We start from the raw sequence: 7276 nt of genomic DNA, 5'->3' as shown, positions 1-7276 counted from the left end.
AAAGAAGCTCTGATACCGCAGGATCAGGCTGCCAGAGAGAAACTGTGGCCTCTTATACAGAAGGCGCGACAAGAGGGAAAGAAGGCAGGGTTCAAGGGCCCATACGCGTTTATCGAAGGAAGAATGATTACTGGGTAACCAAATTGGAACTGTGAGTACTACCATGAGTACAGTTAATCTACTGCCACGAATAAACATACCATTCTAACTACAACTGATGAACACTTGCCAAAGAATATGAAGTAAATAGATCCTAGTAATAGTAATCCTCTCAAGGTTCCCTGTTTGTTTTATTGTTCACATTAATACTGGTTGTCTAATTTGTGTTCTTTCTTTTTTAATGCAGGAGTTCGTTTTCAATTCACTCAATATTGTTAGTCTGAATGCTAGGGGTTTGAGAAATCCAACAAAAAGGAGAGCTTTATTTTTATACTGTAAACGCAGTGACTCAGATGTTGTCCTTCTTCAGGAAACTCATTCGGGTGAAAGTGATTTGAAATGTTGGAAAGCACAATGTGGAGATATGGCCTGTTTCAGTCATGGATCAAATCATTCTGCTGGTGTTTTGACACTTATTCACAAGTTTAAAGGTGACATTCTAGAATCCCCATCTTCACAAGACGGCAGATGGGTCATACTAACTGTTAAATTTGACAATGCTATTTTCATCATGTGTAATGTATACGGACATAACTCACATGCTCATAATAAGACCCTTTTTACCCAATTTACCAGGAAAGTACAGGATTTACGCAACAAATACTCAGAGGCCTTTCTAATTATTTCAAGGGATTTTAATGAAACACCTGATGCATCTGCTGATCGTTTTCTTCCTAGAACGAGTAAAAACCCTCAAAATAGTAACATTATCATTACATTATGCATGGATCTCTGTGTTGAGGATGCCTGGCGTTATTTCAATCCGGATGCTAAGGGTTATATCTGAACCAACAAAACTATGTCACATAAATATAGAATAGATTTATTCCTAATTTCCCCTTTTTTGTTACAATTTGTTGTAGATGTAGATCATCAGTTGGCTCCCTTTTCTGATCGTCACTTGATTTCCCTGAATTTACAAGCTACTAAAAAATCAAAAGGTAATCGAGGATATTGGAAATGAAACAACACACTTCTTAAAGATACTACTCTCATTGAAAACATCAAATCATTAGCTAAATGTATTTTTTGCAAGAAAAGACTTGGGTCATGGAAGTAGATGGGAATTTTTCAAATATAAAGTCAGAGTGGTAGCCATTAAACGCTCCAAAGAGCTGATGCGATTAAAGAACCTTAGAGAAAAGGAGATGATGAGCAATCTTGACAGTTTTCTCAAGAAAGATAATCTATCTGAAGAAGAGGAGTCTGTGTTCAGGTCTTTACAACTAGAATTAGAACAGACTTACACGGATCTGGCAAAGGGCGCCTTTGTAAGGTCAAGAGCAAAATGGATTGAAGAGGGGGAAGAAACACTAGTTACTTTTTATCACTTGAAAAGAGAAACTACAAAAGAAAATCTATAACTACACTCCAAATTAACGAGGTTTTATGCTAAGATCCCATGACAATATCATCATTTGTCAATTCCTTTTATGAAAACCTTTACAGCTCTCAATTTCAGGAAGATGGTTGTGAAAGCTACATTTGCCACATTCAGAATTATGTCCCTGTAATTGAGAATGTTTTCCACTCAGTTTACGAGTTACCTGTGTCAATTGGAGAAATTAGAGGCTCTGAATTCAAGTGAAAAAAAGGGAAATCACCTGGCCCTGATGGCCTGTCAGTTGAATTCTATAGACAGTTTTGGGGGTTACTAGAAGACCCGATTTTCAATATGTTTCAAGATTGCATTAAAAATGGGGAAATGGTCTCCACTATGAAACAGGGCTTTATTTCACTGATTCCGAAGCCCGATAAAGACCCTTCTCTCATTGACAATTGTAGACCAATTACTTTATTAAATGTTGATTACAAATTGATTGCTCTGGTTTATGCCAAAAGATTACAGAAATGAATAGATAACATTATAAATGACACTCAAACAGGATTTATGAAGGGCCGTCACATAAGCTCTAACATTCGTTTAGTCTTGGACCTTATAGATTATTCAGATGCAATTGGCTCAGATGTGGTTGTTCTATTTCTGGACTTCTGTAAAGCCTTTGACACAATTGAACATGAATTTCTCTTTAGGTCTCTTAAACTTTTTGGATTTGGTGAACATTTTATTAAAGTAATTTGCATATTTTACAAATATATAAATAGTTATGTGCTACTAAACCTTAATACTTCCAAAATATTCAGTACCAACAGAAGTGTACGACAGGGATGCCCAATTCCGCCATTTTTATTCCTTTTGTTTGTGGAACTTCTATCTCTAGATATTCTGAATAATGCACATTTGTATGGCTTGACCATTTTTAACAAAGAACTCAAAATCTGTCAACTGGCTGATGATACTACTCTTTTCTTAGGAGACAAGCACCAGGTCGCACATGCCCTTAATGCTATAACTGCATTTTCTATTGCATTAGGATTAATGCTGAATGTTTCTAAATGTGAAATCTTATGTTTATTTGACTCTGATGATAAAGAAATAGAAAATATTCCTGTAAAGGACTGTTAAATATTGAGGAATACATCTGTCAAAAAACCACTTAGTCAGACAACATTTGAATTTCTCTCCTAAAATTAAGATAACTCAAAATATCTTTAATAATTGGCTACAAAGAGATCTTTCTATACTTGGGAGAGTACTTCTGTCCAGGGCAGAGGGACTGTCATTTTGTGTACCCCTCATTATCTTTATGTGTAAATCCAGTTACTTGTAAAGAGATCAATAAGACCTTTCTTGACTTCATCTGAAAAAATAAGTCTCACAAACTAAAAAAATCTGTCCTTTCTAACAAAAGAGCTGAAGGCGGTCTAGAAGTGTTGGATTTTGTTGACATAAATAACACTTTCAAGATAAACTGGTTGAGAAAATGTTTGATCAATACTGATTCAATATGGTTTTTCATTCCAAATAATGTGTTTAATAAATTGTGAGGTCTTCAATTTTTACTGAAATGTAATTATATTCCTGAAAGATTACCTGCTAAATTGGCTAGATTTCACCAACAAGCTTTAATGGCCTGGAAAATATGTTACCTGCACAATTTTCCCTTCATAAAGCTCTTTTGTGGAATAATTCAGACATAACTGTAAGGAGTAAATCATTGTTCTACCACAGCTGGCATGAGAGGAATATTGACTTTGTCCTTGATATTTTTCCTTGATATTTTCGACAACAAGGGTAATATTCTCACATATGAACAATTTATAACATTGAAATAGTTTCCAATACCTTTCAGAGAGTTTATTTCTGTGATCAAAGCCATTCCCAGTGGTCTAACTACACTAATGAAAACTCATCTTAATTTTGGGAATGATCACAAAGTTTATCCAGAACTCAGATTGGAAGGCGTGGGCTTACTTGAGAAATCTTGTTGTAATAAATATATAAGACAAATTCTTCATTCACAAAACCAACTTACACCGAGAGGAAAGTTTTTCTGGAACATGCTTATTCCTGACATTGTCTGGAAAAATGCATGGTTAAGGCCTGACAAATACTGTATAACAAACAAAGTTAAGGAAGTGCACTTCAAAATTTTACATAAGATATATCCATGTAATTCTATGATTTCCACATTTGTGGCTATTGATGATACAGTGCCTTGCGAAAGTATTCGGCCCCCTTGAACTTTGCGACCTTTTGCCACATTTCAGGCTTCAAACATAAAGATATAAAACTGTATTTTTTTGTGAAGAATCAACAACAAGTAGGACACAATCATGAAGTGGAACGACATTTATTGGATATTTCAAACTTTTTTAACAAATCAAAAACTAAAAAATTGGGCGTGCAAAATTATTCAGCCCCCTTAAGTTAATACTTTGTAGCGCCACCTTTTGTTGCGATTACAGCTGTAAGTCGCTTGGGGTATGTCTCTATCAGTTTTGCACATCGAGAGACTGAAATTTTTTCCCATTCCTCCTTGCAAAACAGCTCGAGCTCAGTGAGGTTGGATGGAGAGCATTTGTGAAGAGCAGTTTTCAGTTCTTTCCACAGATTCTCGATTGGATTCAGGTCTGGACTTTGACTTGGCCATTCTAACACCTGGATATGTTTATTTTTGAACCATTCCATTGTAGATTTTGCTTTATGTTTTGGATCATTGTCTTGTTGGAAGACAAATGTCCGTCCCAGTCTCAGGTCTTTTGCAGACTCCATCAGGTTTTCTTCCAGAATGGTCCTGTATTTGGCTCCATCCATCTTCCCATCAATTTTAACCATCTTCCCTGTCCCTGCTGAAGAAAAGCAGGCCCAAACCATGATGCTGCCACCACCATGTTTGACAGTGGGGATGGTGTGTTCAGCTGTGTTGCTTTTACGCCAAACATAACGTTTTGCATTGTTGCCAAAAAGTTCAATTTTTGTTTCATCTGACCAGAGCACCTTCTTCCACATGTTTGGTGTGTCTCCCAGGTGGCTTGTGGCAAACTTTAAACAACACTTTTTATGGATATCTTTAAGAAATGGCTTTCTTCTTGCCACTCTTCCATAAAGGCCAGATTTGTGCAATATACGACTGAATGTTGTCCTATGGACAGAGTCTCCCACCTCAGCTGTAGATCTCTGCAGTTCGTCCAGAGTGATCATGGGCCTCTTGGCTGCATCTCTGATCAGTCTTCTCCTTGTATGAGCTGAAAGTTTAGAGGGACGCCCAGGTCTTGGTAGATTTGCAGTGGTCTGATACTCCATCCATTTCAATATTATCGCTTGCACAGTGCTCCTTGGGATGTTTAAAGCTTGGGAAATCTTTTTGTATCCAAATCCGGCTTTAAACTTCTTCACAACAGTATCTCGGACCTGCCTGGTGTGTTCCTTGTTCTTCATGATGCTCTCTGCGCTTTTAACGGACCTCTGAGACTATCACAGTGCAGGTGCATTTATACGGAGACTTGATTACACACAGGTGGATTGTATTTATCATCATTAGTCATTTAGGTCAACATTGGATCATTCAGAGATCCTCACTGATCTTCTGGAGAGAGTTTGCTGCACTGAAAGTAAAGGGACTGAATAATTTTGCACGCCCAATTTTTCAGTTTTTGATTTGTTAAAAAAGTTTGAAATATCCAATAAATGTCGTTCCACTTCATGATTGTGTCCCACTTGTTGTTGATTCTTCACAAAAAAATACAGTTTTATATCTTTATGTTTGAAGCCTGAAATGTGGCAAAAGGTCGCAAAGTTCAAGGGGGCCGAATACTTTCGCAAGGCACTGTATATGTGTTTTCTGTGACAAAGAAGGTGAGAATCTGTCTCACTTGTTCTTTGAATGTAAATTTGTTATTTACCATTATGCACACTTATGCACCCTAGTGAATAACAACAAGAATAACATCTTCATGAATCATTATAATAAGATCTTTTCAGAGAGAATATATTTGCACCTAAATTGTATATTTTTTGTATTATTTTATTGATATTTTTGTATGTTTGAGTATTCTTAATACCTGTGTTTGGTTTGTTAGACATGTTTGATGTAGCAATGTAAGTTGATTTTTGCATTATGAATAAAATAAAATAAAAAATCAAATGACATATTTTTTTAAATGTTAAAAACATTTAAAGCTTTGGAAGTGGAGAGGACAAAATGGCGACTGCTCTTGAATCTGAAAGTGCGGCAAGGGAAGTCAAATCAAATCAAATTGTATTTGTCACATGTGCCGAATACAACCTTACCTTTAAATGCTTACTTACAAGCCCTTAACCAACAATGCAGTTCAATAAATTGAGTTAATAAAATATTTACTAAATAAACTAAAGTTTAAAAAATCTAATTGATCAAAAGGTAACACAAGAAATGTACATAACAATAACGAGGCTATATAAAGGGTACCGGCACCAAGTCAATGTGCGGGGGTACAGGTTAGTCAAGGTCATTTGTAAAGTGACTATGCATAGATAATAAGCAGCGCGTAGCATTCAATTAGTTGTTCAGCAGTCTTATGGCTTGGGGGAAGAAGCTTTTTGTTCCTAGACTTGGTGCTTTAGTACCGCTTGCCGTGCGGTAGCAGAGAGAACAGTCTATGACTTGGGTGACTGGAGTCTTTGATACTTTTTTGGGCCTTCCTCTGACACTGCCTGGTATAGAAGTCCTGGATGTCAGGAAGCTTGGCCCCAGTGATCTCCTGGGCCGTACGCACTACCCTCTGTAGCGCCTTACAGTCAGATGCCAAACAGTTGCCATACCAGGCGGTGATGCAACCGGTAAGGATGCTCTGCAACCGGTCAGGATGCTCTCGATGGTGCAGTTGCAGAACTTTTGAGGTTCTGGTTACCCATGCCAAATCTTTTCAGTCTCCTGGGGGGAAAAGGTGTTGTCGTGCCCTCTTCACAACTGTCTTGGTGTGTTTGGACCATGATAGTTTGTTGGTGATGTGGACACCAAGGAACTTGAAACTCTCGACCCGCTCCACTTCAGTCCCGTCAATGTTAATATGGGCCTGTTTCGGCCCTCCCTTTCCTATAATTTACGATCAGCTCCTTTGTCTTGCTGACAATGAGAGAGAGGTTGTTGTCCTGGCACCACACTGCCAGGTCTCTGACCTCCTCCCTATAGGCTGTCTCATCGTTATCAGTGATCAGGCCTACCACTGTTGTGTCGTCAGGAAACTTAACGATAGTGTTGGAGTCGTACTTGGCCACACAGTCGTGGGTGAACAGGGAGTACAGGAGGGGACTAAGCACGTACCCCTGAGATGTGATAATGGATGGAAATTAGTGAAATAAAGACTAGAATAAAACGAGCAAAAGTTTTAGTAGAAGGACTAGTCCAATAATGCCTTTCTTATTGGACTGAGCTTTTTGGACAAGGAAATCAATTTGGGAAATCAAGAACTGTGAAGAAAAATAGTGGGAAAGATGGATTCAGTCAAGGTGACGAGAAGCGGCCTTGTTTTGGTTAATTGTGTTGATGAAGAACAGAAGAAGCGTACACTAGATCTGACTAAATTGTCCACGTCAGAAGTAACCTGTACTGATCGTCGGAGCAGGGCTCCTGCCAAAGGAGTTATAGCTGGGGTCTCGTTGGATATAGATGGTGAGTACCACTCTCAGTGCACATCTCCTGACCTGTATGGTACATGGAAGGAAGGAGAAAAGCCTGTCGATATGGTTGTTTGAGGGGACTCTACCTGAATATGTGAAGCTTGCATATTTGAG

Source organism: Oncorhynchus clarkii, chromosome 13, assembly GCF_045791955.1.
Source record: "Oncorhynchus clarkii lewisi isolate Uvic-CL-2024 chromosome 13, UVic_Ocla_1.0, whole genome shotgun sequence".
Taxonomy (NCBI): domain Eukaryota; kingdom Metazoa; phylum Chordata; class Actinopteri; order Salmoniformes; family Salmonidae; genus Oncorhynchus; species Oncorhynchus clarkii.
This window is presented reverse-complemented; position numbering follows the sequence as displayed.